The 26,987-nt window shown below is 36.3% G+C and overlaps 1 long non-coding RNA gene across 2 annotated transcripts in view; it reads right to left on the reverse strand.

The window, feature by feature from the left end:
- LOC109453500 (uncharacterized) overlaps nucleotides 1-25,507 on the reverse strand; it is a 263,884-nt gene extending 238,377 nt beyond the window's left edge. The window contains exons 1-4 of one of the 2 annotated variants that reach the window (XR_016019742.1): nucleotides 25,416-25,507; nucleotides 13,739-13,787; nucleotides 11,187-11,265; nucleotides 9,830-11,084 (exon numbers count right to left, since the gene is read on the reverse strand). This is a non-coding gene — a long non-coding RNA (uncharacterized LOC109453500). Of the gene's footprint in view, nucleotides 1-9,829; nucleotides 11,085-11,186; nucleotides 11,266-13,738; nucleotides 13,788-25,415 lie in introns of those variants that run through there. The other variant, XR_012496936.2, reaches the window with a different exon arrangement.
- Between the last annotated feature and the right edge of the window lie 1,480 nt (nucleotides 25,508-26,987).

Consider the following 26,987-nt stretch of genomic DNA (forward strand, 5'->3'; position numbering starts at 1 on the left):
AAAAGCTGCAGGTCAAGCAGACCAATATGATATTTATATTATGCGGTTGTGCATTTTGTAGAACTTTGCAGACATTGGGTCAAACTTACGTTTCAAAAAAGCTGCTCTTCTGACTGCCAGTCCTTTTGCCATGTTGAGGCACTAAAGCTGTTTTTTGCTTTGTTTGTTTGTTTATTTTTTATTTTGACCCGAGCTTGAGCTTTCAAAGTTATTTTCCACTCTGATGATTACGGACAGCTCGACAGACAAAGAAAAAAAGGATTTAAAATAGGCAGTCACTCTAATATGTACTTTACTCTTTTTGACCATGAGAAAGAAGCCCAGGTGTCATATTGCCATTTCTTAATCATCAATGTCAAAAACAAACAAACAAAAAAACACCCACTTCTGAAAATGCAGACATAAAAATGCATTTACAGTGAAGAGATCAGAAAAGAAAGTGACAAATGTTGCTCACAAACAGTACCCTGTGTTTCTATAGAAAAGTGGGAGGTTGAAACTCAAGAGAGAGATTGTGATCAGGAAATTTTGAAATTGTAATAAGAAGAGCACAAAAATAAAAGTAAGAAATGTGTTTAGCATAAGTTAGCTATTACAGAATGTATATTCTGAGAACTGCTTCTACAGTCAATATCTTTCCTTCCCTTCCAGACCTTTCAGCCTCTGTGAGCTCTTCTGTGTTCTAAGAAATCTACTTCTCCATTGGGTTCCGTTGTTATATTTTAAATTGCTAGTCTGTTAGTTCTGTCTCTTTCTTTATTCACTTTACATCAGGATTGTCATAGTCAAACATCTAAAAATTCCTAAAAGCAAAGTTAAAATGTAGTCTATATTATCTTAATTCAGAATATTGTAGAGGACTGTTGACCTCCAGCAAAGTAAAGTGCCATTGGTATCAAATGTCAGTGGTGAAAAGGAAATAATATAGGTTAGTCTGGGTTCATGTTTAGTGAACTACTTTTAATATTATTTACCTTTCTGAAAATTATTTCATGTACCTTTTAGATGTGTTATTAAAAATAATGTTTTTAAGTGTGACTTTAAAATACGAATAGCTACTCTTTATTGAATTCCTACTTTATGCTAAACAGTATGTGTTTTACAGAAATAATTTCTGCTATTTATAAGTGTTCTGCAGAATGTTTGCATCTATTGTCTGCTCACCAAAAGGGAAACTGAGGCTTATGACTATTGCATCTTGGCTGAGGCCACCCTACAAATGAATGGTGGGTGGCATCCAAACCCAAGGTTCTGTGGGTCTTAAATTGACAATCCTACTCTTTCCCTTTCATCACGTCATCTTCAGCTAGTCAGCTTTGTGGGCACTAATTATTCTGCAAACTAAGATAGAGTTAATGGATTTTTTTCCTTGTAGGAAAAAAGGCAGAAAGTTTCAATGACTAGGTTGAAATGTCCCATAAATGAGTCCGCAAAGAACAGAAGGCAGGACAGAAGTGCAGAACCATGGTCTAGAAACAATCATAAAAGATTTATTGAAGACCTACAGTGTTGGCTTCCGAGCTGTAGGGAAGAATGAGGTAAGCAATCTGTCAACAAGGAACTTAAATTCTCAAAGGTAAAACTAGCCTAATGTGGATATAAAGAAATAGCATAGACTACAGTAATGCTTAACAGAGCTGGCCTTTTCAGAGAGTAAGAGGATGCATACATTTATAAACGAACACATCTTTAAGCACCCGAAAATATTATTTCTAATATTTGGTGTTTGATGGCATTCTAAACTCTATTACACACTTCTCTGATTTCATAAATGTAGATTATTGCACATACTTTTTCCCTTCCGTGATGATTTGGGATCACAACTCTGCATTTCAATCACTGTACTGTGGTGTGGGAGTTATCGAGTCCTGGAAAGCCATCTGCCTGGACACCAGTGGCCCCAGGCTTTAGACTTCTAAGGGTCTTCTATCTGTGCATTCTTCATTCCTGTCAGATGTGATCCCTTGCTACTCTCATTGTGACTCGGCTGATTGTAATCTGCTGTTCCCAGGCGTGACATGCAAGGTTTTTCATGATCACATCTCTGGCTTATTTGTTCAGCTTCATCTACTAGTTTTCTTTTTTTTCCCTCCCATTAATGCCATTCTCTATAATTATATTCCAGGAGTTCAGAAGTCTATTTAGCTTCTAAACACAATGTGCTGTTTCACACTTCTGTGGCTATGCTTTGGCTGTCTTTTCCTTTACTTATCCACTTAAATAAAGTCAGCAAAAACAACAACAACAACAAACATCCTTGTCATTCTCTGAGCCAAACCAAGAGATAAAAATCTCCAGGGAGACTTCCTGATACCATTTCCTGAATCCAGGGTAGAAATCATCACATATATTTCTGGGTAACCCCAGTATGGGGTGTATTTTTGGCTATAGTATATTGAGTAAAGGAAATTTGTTTATAAATCTGTTCTCTCTACTAACTTGTAAAGTTTTTATCCACATTTGTATGCCCAGCACTTAACTTACGGTGTGGTATGTAGTAGGTGCTCAATAAATCTCTGCACACTTAATAAATGTTGCCTCCATTTTTACATAAATATGCACCTTTCTTCTGGAATCAATCAACTGAGTGCTGGGAGATTTACCTTAGTGCTACAAGTCAAACCTCTAGATGAAGAATACATGGTCATTTATAATGAATTGTGTGCTACAGAAAACAAATATATCACAATAGGCTTTCAGTATGGGGGTGGAAAGTGGGGGTGGGGGGAGGAATAGCTCATGAATATCTTCCTTGGCAGTTTCCAGGGAAGGCTTCAGAGAAGATGTGAATTGCCCCCGCCCCCCAGTTGATGTGCGTAAGTATCTAGTGCAGCTCTCGTGGTAAATGGGTTGTTTATGGAGCTTATGTAAAATACATAGCTATAGATCTTTATTAAGATGTTATAGTGCCTTATTGATCTATTAAAAATAAATGAAGTGTATACCATAATGTTAAAGCTTTGACTTTAGCTGAGTCTCTTGAATTTACTAAGAGGTAGGAGCATGGGTACCTATTTCAGTCAGAGATAAGCTGAAGCAAAGGTATAAACAAAATCAGCTGTGGAAGAAGAAAACAATGGTGGGGTCATTTGCAAAAGCTGGGATGGGCTCCCTCTGATGCCCAATTGGAAAAAGGGAAAGACCACATTTTTTTTCTTTCTCTCAAGTAGCTCTCATGTGGTGGTACGATTGAGACACTGGGATATGACTCATTTTGGCCACCTTACTGCTACAGATGACCAACAGGTATATGAAAAAGAAGTTCAAAATGACTAACTATTAGGCAACTACAAATCAAAACCACAATGAGCTATCACCTCACACCTGTTAGAATGGCTATTATCAAAAAGATAAGAAATCAGTGTTGGAGAGGATCTGAAGAAAAGGGAACACTTGTGCACTGTTGGTGGGATTGCAAATTGTTGCAGCCACTATGAAAAATAGTATGGAGGTATCTTTAAAACTTAAGAACTACTGGGAGATCCAAGATGGCAGAGTAGGAAAACACTGTGCTTGCATCCTTCCGTGAACACATTAAAATTACAACTAAATTATAGAACAATCAACCTGGAGAACCATCTGAAGTCTAGCAGAACAGAATTACTATAACTGAAAATATAAAGAAGAAGCCCTGTTGGTACTGGTAGAAAAGGCAAAGACATGAATGGGTCCCAAACCTCCGTGTGGTGGCTGAGAATCAGGAAGGATATCTCAGCCACAGAGCTTCCCCTCAAAGAAGCGAGGGATGCAGCCACACACCGGCTCCCCAGCCTGGGGTGCTGGGAAGAGGAACCCTCATAACATCTGGCTGTGAAAAACAGTGGGGATTCTGGCCATCCAGGTAGGATGGAAAGCCAAAGAACCCAGACATCCTCTTAAACTGCCCGCGCAAAGATTCACTCGCTCGCATGCACTCACCCTGGACTCCAGCAAAGGGACGGTGACTGGGGGGGATCGGAGGCGCACGGGGTTCAGATTGAGGTGTGTGGCTTCGTGGTGAGGGCTAGAGGAGAGCCACCATTTTCCTGTGAGGGGACCTTCTCCCATGCAGCCGGCAGTCAGTTGGGCACCATCTTTTCTGTGTTGAGCCCTACCCACTCGGCCAAATCTGAATCTGATTGGTCTGGTGAGCTCCACTGGGAGCCAGCTCCACCCAAATGTGGGTGGGGCTGGCTCCCAGCCGAGCTTCTCCACAAGCAGCCAGCTCTGCCCACATTGCACTCTTTATTGGAAAACTATCAGAGTCCATGGGCCCCAGGCAGGTGGCAACTGGTCTTGGTGTGCTCTGAGACTTTTGCTAATTAGCTCCAGGCTGGTACAAAAAATGTAAAAAGGCCGGTAAAGGTGAAGCGGAATAATGGGTCCAAATTTCCAGGTATGAAACAAATAAGTCATGGGGATGTAATATATAGCAGAAAGAATATAGTCAATAATATTGTGATACCATAGTGTGATGTCAGATGGTTGTTGGACTTATGGTGATCACTTCTTTAGACATACAAATGTTGAATAACTATGGTGTACCTCTGAAACTAATATAATATTGTATGTTAGTTATATTTTTAATAAAAATCTTAAAAAAAAAAAAAGAACTACCATATGATCCAGCAATTCCACTTCTGGATATTTATCTGAAAAATATGAAAACACTAATTCAAAAAGCTAAATGTATTTCTAGGTTCATTGCAGGATTATTTGCACTGGCCAAGATATCGAAACAACCTAAAGGTCCATCAATAGATGAATGGCTAAAGAAAATGTGGTACATATATACAACAAAATACTACTCAGCCATAAGAAGATGAAATACTGACATTTGTGACAACATGGATGGATCATGAGGGTGTTATGTTAAGTGAAATAAATCAGATGGAAAAGGACTAAAACTGTATGATATCACTCATATATGGAATATAAAACAAAAAGTAACAAACAAACTAACAAAAATAAACTCAGAGGTAACAGAAGACAGAGCAGTGGTTACCAGAAGGGCAGGTGGGTGGGGGTAGGGCAAAATGGGTAAAGGAAGTGAAATATGTGCTAATGCAAAGAAAAAAGACTTTTGGTGGTAAGGACTCTAGAAAATACAGATACCGAACTATAATGTCATTCACCTGAAGTTTATATGTTATTAATCAATGTTACCTCAATAAGCGCGCACACACACACACACACACACGCACGCATTTTTGTTGTTACTTTTTTTGTTGTTTTTTTGTAACATGGCCTATAGATAATGTTGAAAGTGGTTCTCTGACCTTGGCCTTGATGTCTTGCCAATCACGCAACCTCTAGTCAATGTATATCTCTTAGTAAACCGCATTAATATTTTAAAAATTGAAAACTCCCATTTACTTTTCTCAGTAAATTTTCCTTTGGACCCAGATTTTGCAACACTACAAAATAAACCAGTACCCATTATCAACTGGCTTAAGAAATGTGGGAGGAAGAAATAGAAATGTTTTGTTTTTCTTTATCTAACCTTGACTCCAACTTTCTTCCTTGATTCAATTTCTTGTTACAATATAATGTGTATCATTTGAATAAGACTTTCATGACACAGAAACCTCAACAACAACAAAAAATGTTACAAACTGAAAAGCAGTTCATCAAAAAGGACAGTCAAAAAGTCCACTGCAACAGGTTATAAATGAATTCCCATCAGTAAAGGCACAAACATAGAAATCACTCATGAAAAACACAAACCCAAAGCAGGAGACCTTGGAATTGCATGGTACAATACTCAGAGCAATTTGTTTTATGTACGTATGCCAATGTGTCATACAAAATGAAGCCACAAACCACACTTCTAAGTGATCCATTTCATAAAGCCATGCTATTTAGGATCCTAATGCCTCCTTCTTTTAATCTTTTTATCAAATGAATTCCCCAGTATTAAATGGCAGGAACTGATCTAACATTTTGTTTACTTTAACCCATTTTAGTGATACATTAGCACTGTGTTACTGACTCGCAGTGGCTTTCATTTGGAACAAACAGCAAAATGTTCTTATTTTAAGCCTCTCACTTTCAAATTCCTTTTCTACACTTCGTTCACTCTGTTTTTCTGAGGGAATGACTCTCCATGCCTTCTTGATCAAGACAGACAACCTAATGGATGAGTGGGCTTTAATTTCTATGCTTTTGACATTCAAACTTGATTTGCATTGTCGTATGGAATTATTTGGTATTAAGTACAAAATACTATTTCTTTCTCTCTTTTTTCCTTCCCTTTTCTAGACAACCAACTGCTGGGAAATTATTGTCAAAGTCTTAAAATGATTTCCCAGTGATTACTTCTCAGTACAATACAATTTCTTTCTTAGTCCTGGTCTCTCTTCAGCTCTCTTCTGGGGACCAGTGAATCCCCGTGTGTCTGCAGCACACACACAGCAGACACACTCCAAATACACAGGCATCTCTACTCTTTTCTGTAGTGGCACTTAGGGTTATCTCAGTGAGTGAACAGGAAATAAAGAGGTGGATGTAAAAAGACAAAAAGAAAAAGAGGGAGACTGTTAATTTAAAAAGAAATAGGAAGATGATTCTTCAAAGATCTTAAGGGCTTATTTGCTGATAAGGATTAACCACAGACATTAAGTGCAACCTCTTTGGAGTACCTGCTCTGGGCAAAAGCCTATGTGTGACGTCGGGGGATAGAAGGAAACAAATTGTTCCTTTGCCTTCAAGATGCCCTCGGTGCAGTCAGAGGAATGAGTACGGTTATCCAAGGCAGGCAGTTAAAGGTTGTACATATGAAATGGGCTAAAAGGAGTCCTACGGAACACAGGCTATGTAGTGCTTCATTCTGACGCGAGACAGGACAGAGAGGGAATGTCAGTGCCAGTCCCATTTCAATACGTGGGAGAACTGAGGAAGGGAAAGAGAAAGGGGAGCAGATCATAAACAGAGAAAAGGAAATGAACTGGAGGTGAAAACAGAAATGGAAATGGAAATAAAGGGGCGGGGACAAAATGGTAAGAAACAGAGCCAGATTTAATTTTCAGAGCATTAACCTGGGAAATATAAGTAGTTATACCTCAGGGGCCTGTGAATCGAAGGACTTTCCTTTAAGGGCCAAAGGCATAAACTAATTTATTTAATTAGAAAAATATGCTTGTATTGGACTCTGAGTAGTTTCCCTGAAGAAAACTTGTTTCTTTTACAGTTAAAGTTTCTGTTTAAAGCCTCTCTCCCCCCATTCTTGCTCCACCGTGAAGCCTATACCTCTTCAGCAGGTGCTCACCCCATGCAATTACTGTTAGCCAGGATGTGAATAGGACCCTTCCAAGATCTCACATTTGTTTTGGGGGTACCAAGACAGGAACACATTAACCTATATATACCTAAGCCCTATAGTGGTTACTTTATAATAAGAAAGAAAAAGTAAAAACTCAAAAGGCATTTCTTCAGTGACTCACCAAATCTTCACAACAGCAAATAATGCAGTAGAACAATACAATATATTTTAATATCTTATAAGGCAGTGAAATAGTAAAAATACAGCAGAACAACCATAGTCAATTCACCATTCTCTTTCAGTGAGTTTGTGGAATCTAAGAATATTCTCTCTAGCAGTAAGGCAAGATGCTCAGTCTTTCTTGTACCTACAATAAGAGGAAAATAGATTCTGGTGGACTGCAAATTAAAACAAGATACGCTTCTTTTTACATACCATAATCAGGGCTGCAAATAGAAATTTAAATACTGTATCATAATTTTGCTCTTGAGTATGGAAATTCAAATATATTAAAATGCTCTAAATAACCTACTTGCATTTTTGATGAAAAGATTAAGAGACTATCTTCAATTCTAACCTGTTATCACCTACTTTGGTAGTACTAGCTTCTCACACATTTACATGTATGAAACTGTCAGATAAATACTAAACTGAGGAATATAAATTCAAAATACAGGTACTTATATAAGAAAGAAACAAAAGCAAGCTAAAGATGTAAGGGGCGAAAAAGAAAGGAAGTAAGCATACTGCTGAAACCACACAAATACTAATACTTTGTAGTTGAGAAAAGTGCTTTTAAAATCTTTGTGGTGGTACTAAGCAAAATTAATAAAAAGTTTCATAAGCAGGCTTAACTTGCATTTTTCCTTCATTTAATTCTAAAAACAGAAATGGATAATCTTGGGATACTGTGTAATATGATCTAAAATCTGCTTTTGGGTTCAAGGAACTTTATTACCTGGAGACACTGTGTTCACAGTCAAACCCATAACATTATTAAATATTGTAACCAACAATTCATTTCAGGTAGGTTTCTTCAAATCCAAGTGACCAGAATTTGAACCTGTGTTTTGGTGGCTACAGGCAATGCATCTCGTTATAAATAAAGGATGGAGTTTAAATCTCAAGGAAAGCTTTCTTGATATCTATATTTTTCATTGACTATTAAATACACTTCAGTGTACTTTAATGAACACCTATGACTTATGGTTTGAGAAACATGTGTATGTAATTGTTCTGTTTTAGAGGTTTTTTGAATGCATACACCGTAATTCTTTACACATCCTGTATACATAAGTGTCAGTAACCCAAAAACTCAATGAATGTATTTCTAACAGCTAACAAAGGTGTGATGAAAGCTTTATTTTTATTTGCCTTTACTATTATTACTGCTTCATGCAAACCATAAAACCATTCTTATAACTAACAACTCGATCTGTTAAAATGATCTTACCCTAGGAACGACACAAATACAACTTGCAAGTTATTTTTATATGAAATCAACTCCAGTTTGAAATGGTTTCCACAATTACTAAAAGGCATGCTATGCTCACAGAAAAGAACTGATATCCCACAAACGTGGTGCCGTGTGTTTTTTCCTGGAAAACTCAGCACAAGGTCTGTCAGGTATATCTGCTAGCATAACAAACATGTCACCCAGATTTGCATTGGGAATTAAAACATTCTGTAGCCTGACAAAAGAATGTGTGCTTTTAGCAAGCGTGACGAGAAGAAGGCACTGCAGTACATAGACATTGTGAGCTAAAAGTCCTCATCAGACAGCTTGAAAAAGTACTATACTCCCATGATAGAGCTTCCCTGAGTGGCAAGTCAGGCTATAGAGAGCCATGGCTGCATTCCCACCCGTCATCCAGGCAAGTCTAAGTCTATCTCCTGCAAATCTGACATGGTCTCTCTTTTATTCTTGCATTTACACACCACTTATTTTGGAGCCATGAATGTAGGAAAATGCACGTGTGAAATGTCATTGATATTAAAAATCCAACCTACATTTTCCCTAAAGTCAAATGTAAAACAATAGCATTTATAAACTAATACTTTTATCATTGTATAATAAGCAAGTAGTAATGTTAATAAGCTTATAGGACAATACCATAAACATATTCCCATTATTTTAATAAAAAGTCATATTGCTCATTTAAGTCAGGGCAGGGCTAAGAATTTCTCTATTGATATAATACATTTTTCATAATCTTCTTTAAATAATTATATTAATCCATTTCTTAGTTTCAAAAGAATGCCCAGCAAATAATTCTAACAATATTGTGTACACTTCAAAATGGATCTACACATATTTTAATCACATACATGTGATAACTGAAAGGAATTCTCTTCTGCATAAAATACAAGAAATACTGTAATTAACACAGTTTTGTTTGAAATGCCACAGACTCCGCTTGTTTTTCAGGTTATTAATGGAAAACAGACATCAACTTATTAGCAGTTTCATAAAGGCAGTCTTTTAGAAGTATTTCCTAACACTTAACTATGAATGCAATTTGGTTGTGTCATTAGCTCCACAAGTAAGGCTTTCTATATTTAAAAAAAAAAAAAAAAAGTGACAGAAACCAAATAAAGTGCTCATCACAAATGGAGAGAATTTAACTTGAACAACAACAAAAAAACAAACATACAAACAAAAGGTTTTCCCAGAAAATGTTCTAATAACTACATTTTAAAACACAATGTTCTTTAAAGTTATTTATTAAGAGGGTTCCTTTTACTGAGTAAGTGTAACTGACATGTTAGATGTAACTGAATAATATGAAATACAGTTTCCACCTAAATATCTCTATGCCAAACATGATGAAGAGCAATGAACCACATTCATCATGAAGAAGTAATAGTACTCACAATCCTCGGTTTATGTAAGACAAAAAGAAATACAAATCATGAAGTGACATAGACTACCACTCTAAAACTGTAATTTAGCAATATTTTTTTTGGCATCTTATTAATACTTATACTAAGTATTCCTTAGTAATACTTATTGATATGTTTAATAGAGCTTATTGATATATGAAAGACATAAGCACATTCTTAAAAATCAGAAGCTGGGCATATTCACATTTTATACTAATAAGCAAAAACAATGCATTCTCCTGGCCAGAAAGAAACTTCATGTATTTAATCCTCACCTACAACCCTGGGGGTAGAACTTTATTATCCCATCTCCAGATGAGTAAAAATGAAACCAGAGAAGTTAAATAACATATTCAAGTCACACAGCTAATAGTGCTAGAGGCAGGATTTGAACACAGATCTGACTGATGCGAAATTATACTGCTAAATGCTTATTAATAATGCAATAATTAATTCTATTCATTATCTTTCTCCAAAACATAAATAATGCAAAAGGTGGCTTTACAAATTAACATTCTTTAGTCACCTATGAAAATGTTTTCTTCTATACCCTCATTATTTAATATTTAAATCTAAAAATGTACTCACAGACACCATAGCCCTGAGAGCGCTCACCAAGGCACAAAACTCAGTATTAGCCCTTCTATGGGGTGGGAGGAGGGGTCAAAACACACCTGGCCTCCATCCTGCTAGAGGAAGCTCCATTTTGTAATTAGCCTGCCCAGAGGGGGTACCTTTTTGCAATCCATACACTCACTGAGTCGCCATTTGTGTAAGCCACGGCCCCAAATGTCATCAATACATTGTGATTATTTTCTATAACGAGATTTAGGAATTTATTAAACATTTTCTTTCTTTCTTTCCTTCTTTCTTCCTTCCTTCCTTCCTTCCTTCCTTCCTTCCTTCCTTCCTTCCTTCCTTCCTTCCTTCCTTTCTTTCTTTTCTGATTTCCAGTTTTCTTCTGGGAAGAATAGACATAAGATACAGGAAATGGTGAAGTCAGTTGCTAAACTAGGGTCTGGAAAGATGGGAATCAGTTTAGTCAACGTAATTCAAAACTCACTTATTGGTGGGAGTTACCAAGCCAATGGGGCTTTGAAGGAGGAGGAGTTCTCAGGATCTTCATGGAAAAAGATAGATGGCTGAAATGATGAATAGGGAATAGTCATTACAGAGTAGAGAATGAACTGAGAGGCTAAATGTAGTCTTAGGATATCATTCTTTCTTTTTCTAATAGGAAAAGACATCCTCTGTAAAGAAGGTGGGGGAGAAGTTTGTGCAACTAAAGAAGGAGATAAATGAAATTTTTAGTGACACACTAACCTCTCTTACCTTTCACTTTCTTAATCATCTTTTAAATGACTAAAATACTAGTGTTTAAAATACATATTCAGTATTCATTAACATGAATAGCAAATGAATCATAAAAAGCATACTTTGGCCTTTTAAAAATTTTATGTAAATCCTCTCACTTATAAATAGTAGATTGTTGTGCCAGTTTAATACAACCTCAGTCTGAATTTTGCTTTCTTTACTTCTTAGCTCTGTGAACTTGGTCCAGTAATTCACCTTCTGGAAGTTGAGATTTTTTTTTTTAATCTCATACCTATGATAGGTTTTGTGTATGGATTAAATATTAAATGAGGTAATATATATGTGTAAAACCCTTAGCACAAGGTCTGACATTTTATGAGCTCTTAATAATTGGTAGACATAACTGTTTTGGTTTCTTGATTGTTTTGCTTGAAATATTGATTATTGATTATTTTCTTGATTATTTTCTCTGACAAAAATAATGTCTAAAATGCCTGCAAGAATTCTGACTATACAGTATTTTAAATTAAAACTTATCTTGATTCCTAGTTCCCTTTTCTCAAGTGAACTTCCTTGTCATTTACATGGAAATCTTATTTTTAACAAATGTAACAAAAAACTGCCACCTAAAAGCTCTTCGAGCTGATTAATGGAATCAAAAAGTACATTTTCTTAATGTTAGTATATAATCACTCTTGCTTAAAATTGATCTCTTCAGTTTCAAACTTTGAGAAGCAGCAAAGCTATCATGTTTGGCTAAGAATATTTCCTGACCATACATGGCGTTCTGGAAAAATCCCTACTATGAGAAAAAAATCACTAGGATTTTTATAAAACAGTCATCACAAATTTCCTTCTTCTTTTCCCAGTGAAAATGAAAAAAACAATATAATTATAAAAAGCAAAGAGGCAGGATTCAAAGATAGACGGCTCTGAAGAAAAAAGATAGCTAACAATTAAAGATAATTCAAACAGTGGGCTTTGATGTTCTTTTCTTAGCTGTCCTATTAAATATGTTGTTTTCTTTTTTTCACATTCCAATTCTACCAAATATGAAAAGACCATATACAAAAGGAACCAAAAAAAAATGCTTGTTAATCTAATAACAGAACACCGAGAACAGAAAACCTATCCTACAACAAAGTGTAATTGAGATTGCCTAGACCACAGACAATTTATGATCAGAAATCTTGAAAAAAAAAAGCCATCAATAGAAATGATGTTTCTACTGTGAGCTCATGGTCACAGCAAGGCCACAAGACCAGGGACATAAAGCCCTATTAATTGTACTTCCCAGGGGTCACCAAACATCTCTGCCTGCAAGATAGTCCCGATTTATGCCTTTTCTCTGGTATAATTATTAATAGAGTACCTTTAACTCCAAAAGTGTCCCAGTTTGGACAATAAATTACATAGTTGCCCTAGGCTTACCCCTTCTCCCTTTCACTTTCTTCTCCCTCAAAAAAAAAAAAAAAAAAAGCTAAGGGTAAGCTATTTTAACTTTTTAGGCTATCTGAGAGAAAAGGAAAAAGTTATCTGTTTTTTAAGCTCAGCTATTCATTTGACTACCTTTCAATTTCTTAAAGTAGGGAAGATTTCTAGTCTGAATTGACTTCGAAATGGCCCCATCATTTTGGGCAGAATCACCCCCACCTTTCCCCACAACTCTGCCTGCCTTATGAATTTCTGCCTAACTCTATGACATGATGTTGAGTCTGCTTATTGAATTCTATTTGAAATTTTCAAGGAATTATACCTTACATGAGGACTCCTTAATATAATTGCTGTTTCTTTAAAAAAGAAAAAATCAGATGTTCAACTTAGGATACAGAGCCAAGAATAGCAGTTCATATCAGCTGCAAGAAAGGCTCAGCACCTTACAGCAAGAGCCCCTTAATCAAAAAGCAATCTTTTGGGATGAGTTAGTAGTACTTTGCCTCCGGTGCTAACCAAATCCCCTACTTTTATTGTATATTTCCACAGGAGTCTAATGATGAAATACATTAGATCCTCTTGCAGGTGAAGAAGAAACACACTTAAAACACTGCTTTCTGGGGTGGGGGGTTGGGGGGTGTCACATGGTGCTTCTAAAAACAAGGGGAAGAGGTCGGCAACAATAACAGCATCCAAACCAACAATGTATTCTGTAAGTAAAAGCCTTGATGAGGAAAGGGGGAAATTTCCTCTTTCATAGGAAATTCACTATGTGCAATATTGCACAGAAGAGAAACACGAAACAGTTTGTTTTTGTCATGGGTGGGGCTAGGGGTGCAAATCTTCATTTAAAAATAAGAAGCTTACCTTTTAGTCGTGAAGTTTTCCTCGACCTTTAGCCAGAAAACCTTCACAGCTACAAAGGAAAAAAAAAAAATTCCTTTGAAGAAAAATATGCTGTTACTAGAGAATAAAGATTTACATTTATTTATCCATTGGGTTTTATCTGCTCTAGATAAAGACACAAGCATGTGAGAATATGGGATACAGGTCTTCATCACTTGTACACAGAGGCCATGAATTGCATTTAATTGACGTATTTTATTTATTTGTATTTATTTTTACGTATGCATACAAACTGACATATAATGCACACACATATACAGACACAAGATATGTTTGCTGTCTTCTGATGTACATCCTTACACACACACACATACACAGAAGCACTCTCACACACATCAAGGTTTTGTAGCACATGTGTAGGCACAGTACCTCTTTTCCCCAAATCATTGTCTCATGAATCCCCCCACCTCCAGTATGGTGAAGCCCCAAGAATAGGACAGGAAGTAATATTTTAGACTCACTGTGCCTGCAAATCAGCTTCAGTATCCTTTTTATTCTGCAAGTAACCTCAGGTCAAACAGGAAAACACAAATCATGAAAGACTCTAAATATACCATATTTGCTTTTTCTGTTGTTTTTGTTTAGTTTTTAAATTTCACTGATTTGGGGGTAGTAATTAAGTGTTTTGGTATAAAATATCTCCTGCTGGGTGATAGGCTGTATGGGAAAAGGAAATTAGACAAAAGCTACTGAGTAATAACCACAAATGACTTTATAGCCCATTCTGTTTGAATGTCAATAGAACTTGAAAGCAATGACTCCCCCAAGTATAATCAGGAATTGACTATAATTAGCCATTTGCAAATTTTTACCTGCCACTATGATTTCTTATCTAAGTGGGGGAAAAAACAGGCACAGTGACCTGAAATCTCAGAATTATGAATGGCAGAAATTCCTAAATGTAAAAGGTATTTACTATCTTTCCAAAATTTATCAGCATTGAATTAACTTGGCAGCTTCTTGGTGACCTGGCCCAGTGATGAAGTATGTATCACCTACCATTGTATGTATTATCATAAGCTGCTTCAAAGATTTGGAGGAATGAGAGAAGGGTGAAAAAATAAATATAACTATACACTGTTTAAATAATGGTTGTATAAGTAAAAACTACATTGGAATTAAAGAATAAAAAATCACTTGAAGTACAACAAAAATATATACCTTGTCATGCTGTACACTGCACAAGATGAAAACTGTGTTTGGATTTGTTTCTAGCAAAATAGTCACTTAGGAGAACACATTGAAAGAGAAGCTGATAAAAACAATAATTGTTTTATACAATATTAATTCAGTTACAATGATTTTCTCTCGTATACCCAGGCTAATGAGCTTAATCAAACAAGGTACTGCTAAAAATGGACTAATAGGTTTGAAATTACAAAACTCTGTCTTCCAACTTTAGATATGGATTTCTTTAAAGAGCCTTATTTTTTATTCTAAATTATTACATGTAAGAAAAGATTTTTCTGTCTATCAGAAATCATATTTCTAAGGGTGATTGTATCTGTATATTATCAATGTGCCTAAATAATAGGTAAAAAATTCAGTCAGTGATGGATTTTTTTTTTTTTTTTTTTTTTTAATGCAGTCACTTTACCCACATGATATTTACCACATTGCAATTCCTGGGCATGCTGAGCATTAGGAAACCCCGAGTAAGCCACCTCGATGGTTATTAAGATAAAGATACTATGCTAAAGAAAAATATTCCCCAATAGGAGGTACTAATAAGATAGCCAACAGAATAAGAAAAGTATCAAAACAAGAAATAATAAAAAGACAGCCACTGTGTCCAAGCTGGATGCTTCTATTTAGTAGTTAAAACATTGCTGAGCTACAATGATCTGTTACTTGAAAGTACACGAGTTTAAGCTGGTAGCAGATACAGTTTCTAATTTTATTCAATGTCATTTGACAAATACCTATTATGCACCAAAAATGTGCCCAGTTGTATTCAGAAGACCTAAAAGAGATTAAATCTAGAATACGATGAGTCAACCAAGCCAGGGATTCCAGATATTTGAAAATAGAAACCATCAGCAACAAAAATATAAAAGTAAGTATTTTATTTTTAAAAAGCAATCACTGATATTTAATTGCAAGCAGTCTTTGAGCACCAAATTAAGAAGTTATTGGTAAATATTATTGGTAAATATTGGGAGGCGAGTTATTGGTAAATATTGGGAGGCTGCAATCAGATAGACTTTGGTTTCCGTCACAGACCACTAACCAAATATTTGATCCATGTCATTTTTTAACTGCACCATGTTAAGTCATTTGGCTGAATCACAGCAAACATGCAGTTTGCATCTCTGTTTCATGAAGAATGATAATTATACATCTTCCCATAATAATAAATTATTACATCCAATGCAAAGGATAGGTCTGCCCAACACTATGCAAGACATTTAGCTCTGCTGAGTGTTTTGGTATTTAGAAACATTACACAACATGCCATGTCATTTAAGTCCTTGGGAGAGAGAAGCATCAGGCAACAACTAGAAATCTTGGCCGAGGATTTCACGTTTGGGGGACCAGCATAGCAGAGAGCCTGTGGGGTACCAAGGCAGGGTTCTCAACAAAAGGCTCTGCAAATAATAGCAATTTATCAGAGACTGTGGTTAGTTTCCTTAACTACACTCACATAGGGAGCTAAAGGCAGCCTTGCTGCAATTTTGTCAAATGCAAAGATAATACAGTACAACTGGAAGGTCTGACTTCCATGGACTGATTGAATTGGGGTAAATTTCTGCACACCTTTACCCTCGGTCACCACAACTGTAATGTGGAATTGTTGTTAATACTACTATACTAGATAGTTATAAAATTTTAGTAAAATAAAGTATATGAAAAAGTACTTAGAAATGTGAAGACCTCCACAAACGTTAGAGTTAATGCATTTATGACACTACCTCATTCTAGATAGATTTTCATATAGGTTTTAAGGCAGCTAAATCAGTAACTATAACATGCTTGTCATGTAGAAGACAAAATATCTGGACAGTTAACTGCATTTTTCATGTTTCATGTTTCATGCTTCAACCAGATGTTTTGTCACTTTGGAGCCAGAATAATGTTTTTCTTCCTAACGCATTGCGTTTCTGTTAGGACTGCCAGAATTCTGGCTGACTACAATAAGTCACATTAACTTTTATCTTTTTTCAGTTCAATTAATGTTTCAATTGAGAAATCAAGGTTCAATTATAAATTTCCCTTTCAGGGAATTCTACCCGCGTGTGAAGTGGTGGTAATGATGGCATGGGCGGGTGACAGGGTGTTACTGCAGAGTAGCTGTCCTGGAAACAATGAAGGAATGCATCCAGCATAACTGGAAAAAAACAAAAAAGAATCAACTACAGATGGAAAGAGGTACTTGTTAAAAATATAAAAATCTCAGGATGAAAGAGCAAAAGATTTGAGTCTATTTTCATCAACAAATGTGTATAGAAGGTATAACTCCTTCATACTGAAAGATTGAACTGCTAAGATCTGTTTCCGTGGCTAAAAGCCGCATGTGCACACTTGAAAGCTATGCTTTGGTAGGTGGCTTTGAGTTGCTGTTTAAGTTGTTACTTGGAGCTCCCTCTTCTCCTCCTAAGGTGTGTGCCACAGTCACTCACAGGGAAAACCCAGAAGCCAAGTCATCTGTTTGTGGCCGTTTCCTAACGCTTCTGTAGCTATTCCACCCCACCTCTGCAATGCTCCACTTTAAGGAATTCTTAGAATTTCATACATATATCCTATGAAATCATTTCCCTCCTTTGAAGTATCTCATGGACCTTCTACAAAGTAGGAGCTCAATATGTATTTGTTGAGTCAATTAGTGAATACATGAGTGAAAGAATCCTGCTGACATCAGGTAAGACTCAGCAGTTGTACTGCAATTAGCATGATTTCCAAATGGGTACGTGTCAATTCGTGGTAATCCGCTCTTACAGTTCAGTGGTAATATTTAACATGCTTTACTACCTAAAAAATCTCAAAACATAAAATTGAACAAAAATTAGATTTTTTGAAATCTCATCTCTGTATCATTCTCTTCTTTGATAATCTAACAGTATCTTAAAGTGTGCCAGTAGGGTTACAATGCTCACTCATTCAGTGGAAGCCTACCCCCACATCAGCCCCGGAAAAGAAAGAGACCTTCCTCGAAAGCTACTAGAGAATAAGGATCTTGGGATGTGCAAATTACTGGCCAAGGGGCAAACTACTGGCCATGGGCCAAAGCTGGCCCTCGCAGCCTGACTATATGTGTGTGGCCCTTGATCTAAAAATGTTTTTTACATTTTTAAATGGTGACATGTGACAATTACATTGTTCCAATAAAACTTTATTATTGGATGCTGAGATTTGTTTAAAACTCAGCATCCAATAATAAAGTTTTATTGGAACAATGCCATGATCATTCATTTATGTATTGTCTCAGGCTGCTTCTGATATTTAATGTCTGAATCTTTATAGAAAAAGTTTGCCAACACCTGCTCTAGAACATGGCTATAGTTCCATAGCGTACATGTTGGCAATTTGTACAAATAACGTGAATGTTTGTTTAATAATTATATGTGCGAACAAAGTCAGCTCTGTCTACATGAGCTTATTTCAGGAGCCGTATTATTCGAATAACCTCTATGATAACAGAAAGGCTATTAATAACAGATTCCTTTGTTTTTCTTTGGAGGTAGAAATAATATGGGGCCCAATTCTAACTCATGTGGTGCTTTTCCGCAAATTAACCACAGATGTCCTCTATAGGCAATTAATTAGAAAAAGCAACCCATGCCTACTGGCAAATCCAAAGGTGTCCAAGGGGTAGGACTGGGTGAATGAGTGGATTGGATTCCATTCTCTGTTCACCATTCGGTTTGGTATTGTGGGCAGTGCACAAAGAGCATAACCAGAAGCAATGGCCCCAAGCATTCTAGCAAACCATGGCAGACCACCTCAATCCTTCCAGCGTGACTAACTTTACCATTATTCTGTGGACTTGTCTGTGATATATTTTCTTAAAAGAATTTTGATGGAGAAATTATAGCAACAGCATGAATATGGAAGAAACTTTCAGATTCTAGGATCATGGGAGCTTTGTGGATAGAATTCAGAAGAAAAACTTCTCAACCTCCATCATCTTGCTGAGGGCCAACTGACATTCAGTGTCCAGGTAGACTGATTCCAACCTTATGAACACATTAGTCTTTGACTGTCACTTGAGAACTAGGGTCATTTAGAAATCAACACCAAGCAAGGTGCAGTGACTCTATGATTTGTTCTTTGAGCTCAGTCAAATGGCTTGCCAGGCAAATAACTGCTATCCAGACCTTTGCAGCAAAACCTGGTGAGAATTGTCATTTCGGTCTATAACAAAGGAGCAGGGCTCACTTTCTAGCAGTGAATGAAAACAAGAAAGTTGGCAGGTCAAAAAATTATCACAGTGGAGATTACAGATCTGGCCACTTGCTTTCCACCCAATCAATAATAAACCAGTTCTCATTTTCCAAAGCGGGATTGGTTTTCTTTGTTTGTCTCCAAATGAAAACATGGTGCTTGGCAGGCTGTGGGAGACAGCACCTCACTGCCCAGCCCTGGACAGCGTGCTCTCACCAGGTTTAGTCAAGTTTTTATAATCTCGTTTATTTCCATAAACAAACAGCCTAGTGCAGTTAATGAAAAGAATACCTGATCCAGGCAAAATAAAAGCAATTTAGATCTCTCCTGTGACTTCTGGTTTCTGGTTGCTGTTCACATCTCCTCTTTTCCCTCTTAGAGCCAGAACCTCTGTTGGTTACAACTGGCAAAGCCCAGAAAGAAAGCAGCTATAATACACAAGTGGTCAACGAGGCAGCGTTTAAGGGAAAACACTGCTGATAAGATAAACAGCTTGTGATGTCCTTAATTATAATATTTCATACTCATTTAGCCATCTCCACATCACAGAGTTAACAAAGTGGATTTCAAACAGGAAATAAAACTCCTTCCCTCCAGCCCAGAGGCCTAATTATAAAATAGCAACCTACTTTTTCTGTAGTGAATACAGGGCTCTTTTTTTTCTTTTTTTTTTCCTCCTCCAACAGAATTTATTGAGCTCATTACCAGGCTGCTTATGAAGTGATTTGAAATGAGGCAACATTAAAGCATTCCACAAATCCCTTGTACTTAGTCATCCTGACACTTTATTTGAACTCGGAGCACTGATATGGAATAACTGCAGCACCCCACACTGCTGACTCTATTATCTGACAGGAGGTCTGGAATCCAAAAAATGATATATCATCAAACTTTCTTAATCATCACAACAATTTGTCGGAAAGAACCAGGTATAATTTGGGCAATGCTAGAGGGGCTTGGCTGCTAGAAACAAGGCGAGTGCAGCATGTGTTAGCCTTGGAGGAAGAGAGTCACATTAATCAGGCAGCGAAAGAACCAAAGGCAGTGTGTATTTTAAGAAAAATTGACAGGTAGACTTCAAAGCAGCAAAAGCACTGAACTCGCTGCCTGCTATTAGTCCTACTCTAACTTCTGTTCTCTTGCAACCCAAGAGGCGGTGGTAGACTAACCCTGGCTGGGTTATCACTGAGGCTAATACAGCATAGTTAAAAACTGTGTCTGCAAAAGTTTCAAAGAGGGAGAAAAAAACACACCTCTGAAGGACACGAAAGTCTATGGAAGTTGACTATCTGTTATGTGAAAATGTGGCTCCTTTTTGCCTTTTATTGCCTCTTTCCCTAACTTACTGAACTGGTAATAAATCAGAATCTAAAGAAATGTCTCCTGGTAAAGGGGAATTATGTTTTATATCTCGCTGGGTCCTACATGTATTCTGATGTGCAGCCTGCCTTAGAAAAATGTCAGTTTTTAAGAAGAAGATTCATGGAGGAGAGGGTATGTGTGTGCACGTGTGCGTGTGTCAGTGTGGGTAAAAGGGGGGAAATCCAGCCTGCAAGAATAATGAACCCCAAATGCAGTTCTCCCCTTAGAGTGAGGCTATGTCTTCTCAGCTATAGCTACTACTAATCCTTGCTACGTTTCCATAATCCAGCAGCCATACCAATAGGTTAAGTAGCCTCACCACAGAAGTAGGAAAGAAACTTCAAAACAATGGGAACAACTTCTGGTTTTTCTAAGCCGGGTCTTAAAGTAGCGCTTCAGCATGACAATAAGTTCTAGGAAAGTCCCATTTGAACAGAACACCAAAATATAAGGGGGTCTTATCCCACCCATGAGATCTTCAAACTTGGCAGTCAGAATTCCGAACTGAATCCATTACATCTGAACTGAATACATGTCCCTAAGTGATTTCCCTTCAGAAAATTATTCATCAGCATCTCTTCAGAAAGTATTAATGACTGGAGGCGTACCTGACATAATATTTTCCTCAGAAGAGAGAGGAGCCTTTTCTCCAGGCACAATCTCCATCATGCTGAATGTTTACTATATATATTGAATGTTTACCACATACAAACTTTGGATTAAGTTCTATAGAAGATTTTTTTTAAAGTAAATTCTATGTCTTTTGCCTCAAAGCTCTAGAATTGAATGAAGCAAACATGGGATTTAACATCTTCCATAGTTGAATTCCAAGGGTGTCATACCTCATCCTGTGGGTACCATTGATATGTAACGTGTGTATCATCAATAATTCTGAGACACTGTGCCTGGAAAAGAGATGTCTCCTTTGCCCAGGTTTGTTTCCTGAAACTCTTCTCATTCATCCTTTGAACTCCCTCATCTTATCAGTCTTAGAATATTCAACATCAGTGACCTCCAGTTCCACTCATCTTCATTCATCCACTAGCACCACATACCTCAGAGCTCAGCATCACTGAGAACCTCTGTTCCTCCAAGAACTTGGTTATCTACCATTTCTCCCACTCTGTCACTCCTACCAAACTTACTATTCATCATGAAATGCTTTGATTCTTTGCTCCCAATTTACCAGCTCTTTTTCTGGTTTTGTTAATGCCCTACCTAGGCTCAATCTCATAGGAGCCATGTCAAACATAAAGTAATTTAAGGCAGTCTTGTATAGTGATTAGGAACAGGGGCTCTGGAATCGGAGTGCCGGAGTTTAAACTCTTAACTCTACCACTAATTGACTATATGTGATCTTGGGCAAATAATTTTATGTCTTTCTCTCGCTCTATCAGTAGGAAGGTCATAAATACTTCAGTGTGCCAGACACGGTTGTAGACACTAAAGATTCAATATGGAAGCTGTTGCAGAATTTTAAGTAGAGAAGTGATACAATCAGATATATCCTAGGTCCTTCCATGACCAGCTATGTGACTTTCAGCTAACATTAATCTTTCAGTGCCAACGTTTTCTCATCTTTAAAATGGAGATGATAATAGTACCTCTCTCATAGGGTTTCTGAGATGATTGACTGAGATAATAGTAAGCTATAAATAAATCTTAGCTATTAGTAGTAACATACCCATGAAATAATCTTTTGTACCACTGCAAATGACTTAGAAATGCAGTCTACAGTCTCTAATTTTAATTCTCTATTACCAATCTACTTAATTGAACTTGCAAAATCTGGTTTTCATGATTCACTTATTCACAGAAATATTTACTAAATTTCTCATGCAAGAGGCCTCTACCAGGTGATGGTGAGTCAGTGAAGAAAAAAAATATGATTTCTACACTCATAGGCTTCACCAATCATCTCCTCAAAATTGGCATTTCTAATGATTATCCACAGTCCTGTCCTTCTTGGCCTCTAATAGAATACTTTAAAATATTGAACAGTCCATTTTCATGAAAATATCAAGTTCTCCCATTTCTTGGCATCCATAATGTGACATATTTTTTGGTTCTTTTATTTCCCTGACCCTGCCCTCTAGCCCCCTTCTGGAGTCTCCGTTCTTACAGTCAATTAATATGAGAGTATATATCCCTCTGTCTCAATAGCATCTTTCTCATCAAAGTCCCCCATTCTCAGGACTCCTATTATTGCTTCTTTGAAAATGACTTTGACCATTTTCTCCTCTGACCAATTCCTGATTTAATTCAATGCTTCTTAATGTCTGCTTATCATCACCCTTGGGGATGCCCTGACAATTCCTCAGAGTCAGCATATGCTAAAGTTAGTTTTCCATCTGTTAAAAACACCCAATGTCATCTCCTAAGTTTCCTAATTTTTTCTCATATACCTGAAATTGAATCCTCAAACCTATATTCCACACTCTACTTTACCTACCATCCTCATTCTTTAACTGATTTCATGGATTCTGTTTCTACAAATGTTTTTGCATCTGCTTCTGTCTGTTTTTAGTATTAGAGTCATTATCCTATTCAGACTCTTCTTTAACTTTCACTTGAACTATTGTACTAGTCTTCTATTAATATCTATTCCCACACCACACCCCTCAATCTCTTTTATCTCTTGGGCCATCACACAGGCTTCTACAAGATCTTCAAGCTCTCTTGGATTTTTACTGTCTTTTCTGAAAAGGGTAAGCGTTCTCCATAGCATAACAAAGTAATTCAACACTTGTAAGCCTAATATTTACTGTCCTCTATACTCTGGCCACACACTACCTTCAAAAATAACGCCTTATATTTATATAATCCATTAGTGTTTCAGAAGCATTTTATATCTATTACTTAATCTAATACTCATAATATGCCTTATGATGCAGATATTATTACAACCTAATAGTCCTGTGTTATTAATAAACTATGAAAGGCCTACAGATGGGAAAACTAAGAATCAAAAGATTTGCATTTTTCTTAAGTTACATAAGCATTTCTGAACCAGAACGTGGGCAGATTTGATAAGGATTTTGACCTAACAGTCAAAATCAACACACCCCACTTTTGCAAATAATAATACCTCTCATTATTCCCCTTTGTGAAATATATAATAAGGAATATCTGAAACCAAAGGAATTAAAAGTCAGTAAACCTGGGTTTAAGTTTGGACTCCTTATTAATTTCCTACCGAAGTTCATTAACAACTCTACACTTTATCATATCTGTGTGCAAGAAAGTTTCATAATTCCTAAAACACATTTGCTTCACAAAGAAATAATGAAAAGTAATGAAATTATATCCATTTTAAGTATTTAATTTTAAAGCATGTAGTTACCTACTTTCATAGCATCAAAGCTTTTTAATCATCATTAAGCATTTGTATCACCCCTACTTCTACAGATAGGCAAGTATAAAGTCAAGTCCTTCTTTAAGGTCATATATAATGCCGTTTATTATCAGATGAAAACTCAGAACCCTCAGCCCATACCTCCAGGTAACATTTTCATTTTAAAGTAATCTATAGAACATCTTTAATTGAGAAAATAAAGGAGAGTTTTCATGATAAAAACTCAAAGTTTATGTTCCTCAAAAACAAAAGAAAAAAAATCAACATATTTCGTATGGGTAAAGAAGACAGAGTCAACAGCTCAAAACATAAGAATATAATTTTAAGAGCAATTACAATAAATTTCTGAACCTTCATTGAAATTAGTTCTTTCAGCACCCAAATCTATATTCTTCATAATTCACAATTTTCAGACAAGAAGAAGCGTGATGGTGTGTGTGGGGGGGGGGGGGAAGAGAGAGAGAGAGAGAGAGAGAGAGAGAGAGAGAGAGAGAGAGAGAGAGGAGGAGGAGGAAGAAGAGAAAGAAGAGGAAGCAAGGAGGGGAAAAAGAAAGGAAGGAAGGGAGGGAGGGAGGGAGGGAGGGAGAAAAGGAGGAAGGAAGGTAGGAAGGAAGGAAGGGAGGAAGAAAGAAAGAAAGAACAGCATTAAGAACTGGATGGTGAACAATATACAATGTACCATCATCAGAAGCTCAGCACTAGAAGGGGAGGGTTTTGCATTCTCAACTTTGTGGTCAACAAAGGAATTTTGCTGCGGTCAGCAAAGGAATTTTAAAGAAGCCATGAAAAGAAAACACTATAGTTATTCCATTCAGGATAAACTGATTGTGTTCTAGTTAAACACACTGTAAAACCTTTTTCAGCTCAGAAAAAAGGCTCAGGAAAATAATTCCCAAGTAGTTTTCTGCTGAGACTTAGGTACAGTAGAAGGAAACTATAACTGTGTCCTCCAGGAATTCCTGTCTACTAGCCCACGCAACAGTGAATATGACACTTAAAAAAATCATTTTAAGTTCAAAAGTATTTTGAACATTTTCAGTTCTTTGTGCATAACGGGATATTCTTTATAAAGACTCAAATCGGGATGTTCTTAGTCACAATTTGAAAAAAGAAATGCAGAGCTAGGACAAAACTTAAAATAAATTAATGATAAATTTCATACAAAATTAATATAACAAAGAAAGGTTTTAGCAAGAAGGATATAGATAATTCATTGAGATATGTACTTGCATTCAGCTTATCACCAAGCATCACTCGCTGTACTCAATATAAATGTATGTGTGTGATGATATCATGTAGATTAATCACATGATATTTAACTTAATTTTATTGAGAGAAAACATACTCATGACTTATAGAACAGCTATGGTACTTAGTAAACAAATCTAGATTTTCTCCTCTAACGACCTCCTTCCAAAATTTAAAGTAGAAGTCAGTTCATGGCTCCAATTTTTGCTCTTTAAGTCAAAGTTTACTCTAATAAATTTCTAATCATCACATATGAAACTGGTGGCAGAATAAATAATTTTTACTCCCCACCTTTTCTCACATACTTTACTTCTCACTTATTAGGTTGTCCACCATCATTTTGAGCCAGATATGTGTTCAAGTGTCTTTCTTCTGGTTAACTGAAAAATAGGAATATTAATTAAACAAACAACCTAAAACCATTGAAAGAATTCACAAAAACATTTTTATTTGATCTAGAAATTAGAGAAAATAAATTCTGCTGCTAAAGAATCTTAGAATTCATCAGTTGTAAAAACTAGTTTATTGCCCAATTTGAGATATGGGTCTGCCAACATTTACAGTTAAAATGCATATTTTTAAAAATAAGACATGGTCTGATAGAAACAGTATTTCAGTTTGACACAATAGCTAACAAGACTTCAGTCCAACTGTGACATTCTTTACCACAGCTGAAAGAAAATATGTTTGCATTCAAAATAGTCTCCCTGTTTTTCACAGTTACGGCATAGACTCAGAATGCATTTTCTACTACTCTTTATTCCCCAAAGTTTTTTCAACTAAGAGGAGTCAGAGTCCTGTATATAGATTTTGCCTGTTGGTGCATGGGTTTTTTCTGTCTTGTAAAATAGAATCACACTTAAGATATAAGCAACATCCATCAAATAGACATAGTTAGGGGTGGATGTTTCATAATGCTCGACAGTTATGGTGTACTGATAAAGTATAATCTTATTTGATAAACTGTAAACTTGTTTCAACAGTTACTTGTTTCAGCAGTTACTCTGAGGGTTCCCTGTATCTGAACATTTATAATAAACAATTTATTAAATGTGACTATATTGTTTAATTAATGTGTTTAGATCTTGAAAGTTGTTAACATACATATGATTTTTATTAATTTATAAAATTAATTATTGGGAAATTAAATATATTAAAACTATACAGGGGAAATATTAAAAATATTTTTTATAATTTTAGTACCTTTTAAAGAATGTCAACTATGTTGCTAAGAGTTAAGAAATATGGAATTATATAATGGTTATCAACAGATAACTATTAGGTAGTTTTAGTGGTTTTTTTAGTCAATGGATTAAAAATCCATCTACACAGATAGGCTATCTGTGGGATTGATGTGGTGGAATGTCCTTCTGGCAGGGAATCAAAAGCTGGGTGAACAAAGACAGGTCCTTAGGTAGCTCAATGTCACTGCAAAGATGCTGAGATACGCAGATATCACTAGCATTACAAAATTGTGTATTTTGCTATCCCAACTGCCATGTATAATCTCAACTTACTGGGGGTCAGCATAGAGGAAAATGCTTACCCACTCTAGGTCTCATAAAGTATAGAAGTGGGAAGAGTAAAAAGGAGACTGTTGACTTTAGCTAATAGAATAAGGAAGTAGAATGACAAATGCAAAGGCAATTTTTATTTCTAATGGTGATAAATCACACATTGGGTAGGTTCTGTCCAGAATTACCACTGTGCCTGAACCACTGACCCATTCACTGTCTACCTATAGGAACACAGATCACTTTCTATTCCTTGTCTTCTTTTCTCATATTATCTTTTTGAAAATTTTAAACTCTATCCAACTGCTCATGGTCTATTGAATGCCCTTTTTCTTTCTCAAGTCTGTCA

Source organism: Rhinolophus sinicus, chromosome 2 (assembly GCF_057876585.1).
Source record: "Rhinolophus sinicus isolate RSI-liver-muscle chromosome 2, RSI-T2T, whole genome shotgun sequence".
In the NCBI taxonomy this organism is placed as follows: Eukaryota; Metazoa; Chordata; class Mammalia; order Chiroptera; family Rhinolophidae; genus Rhinolophus; species Rhinolophus sinicus.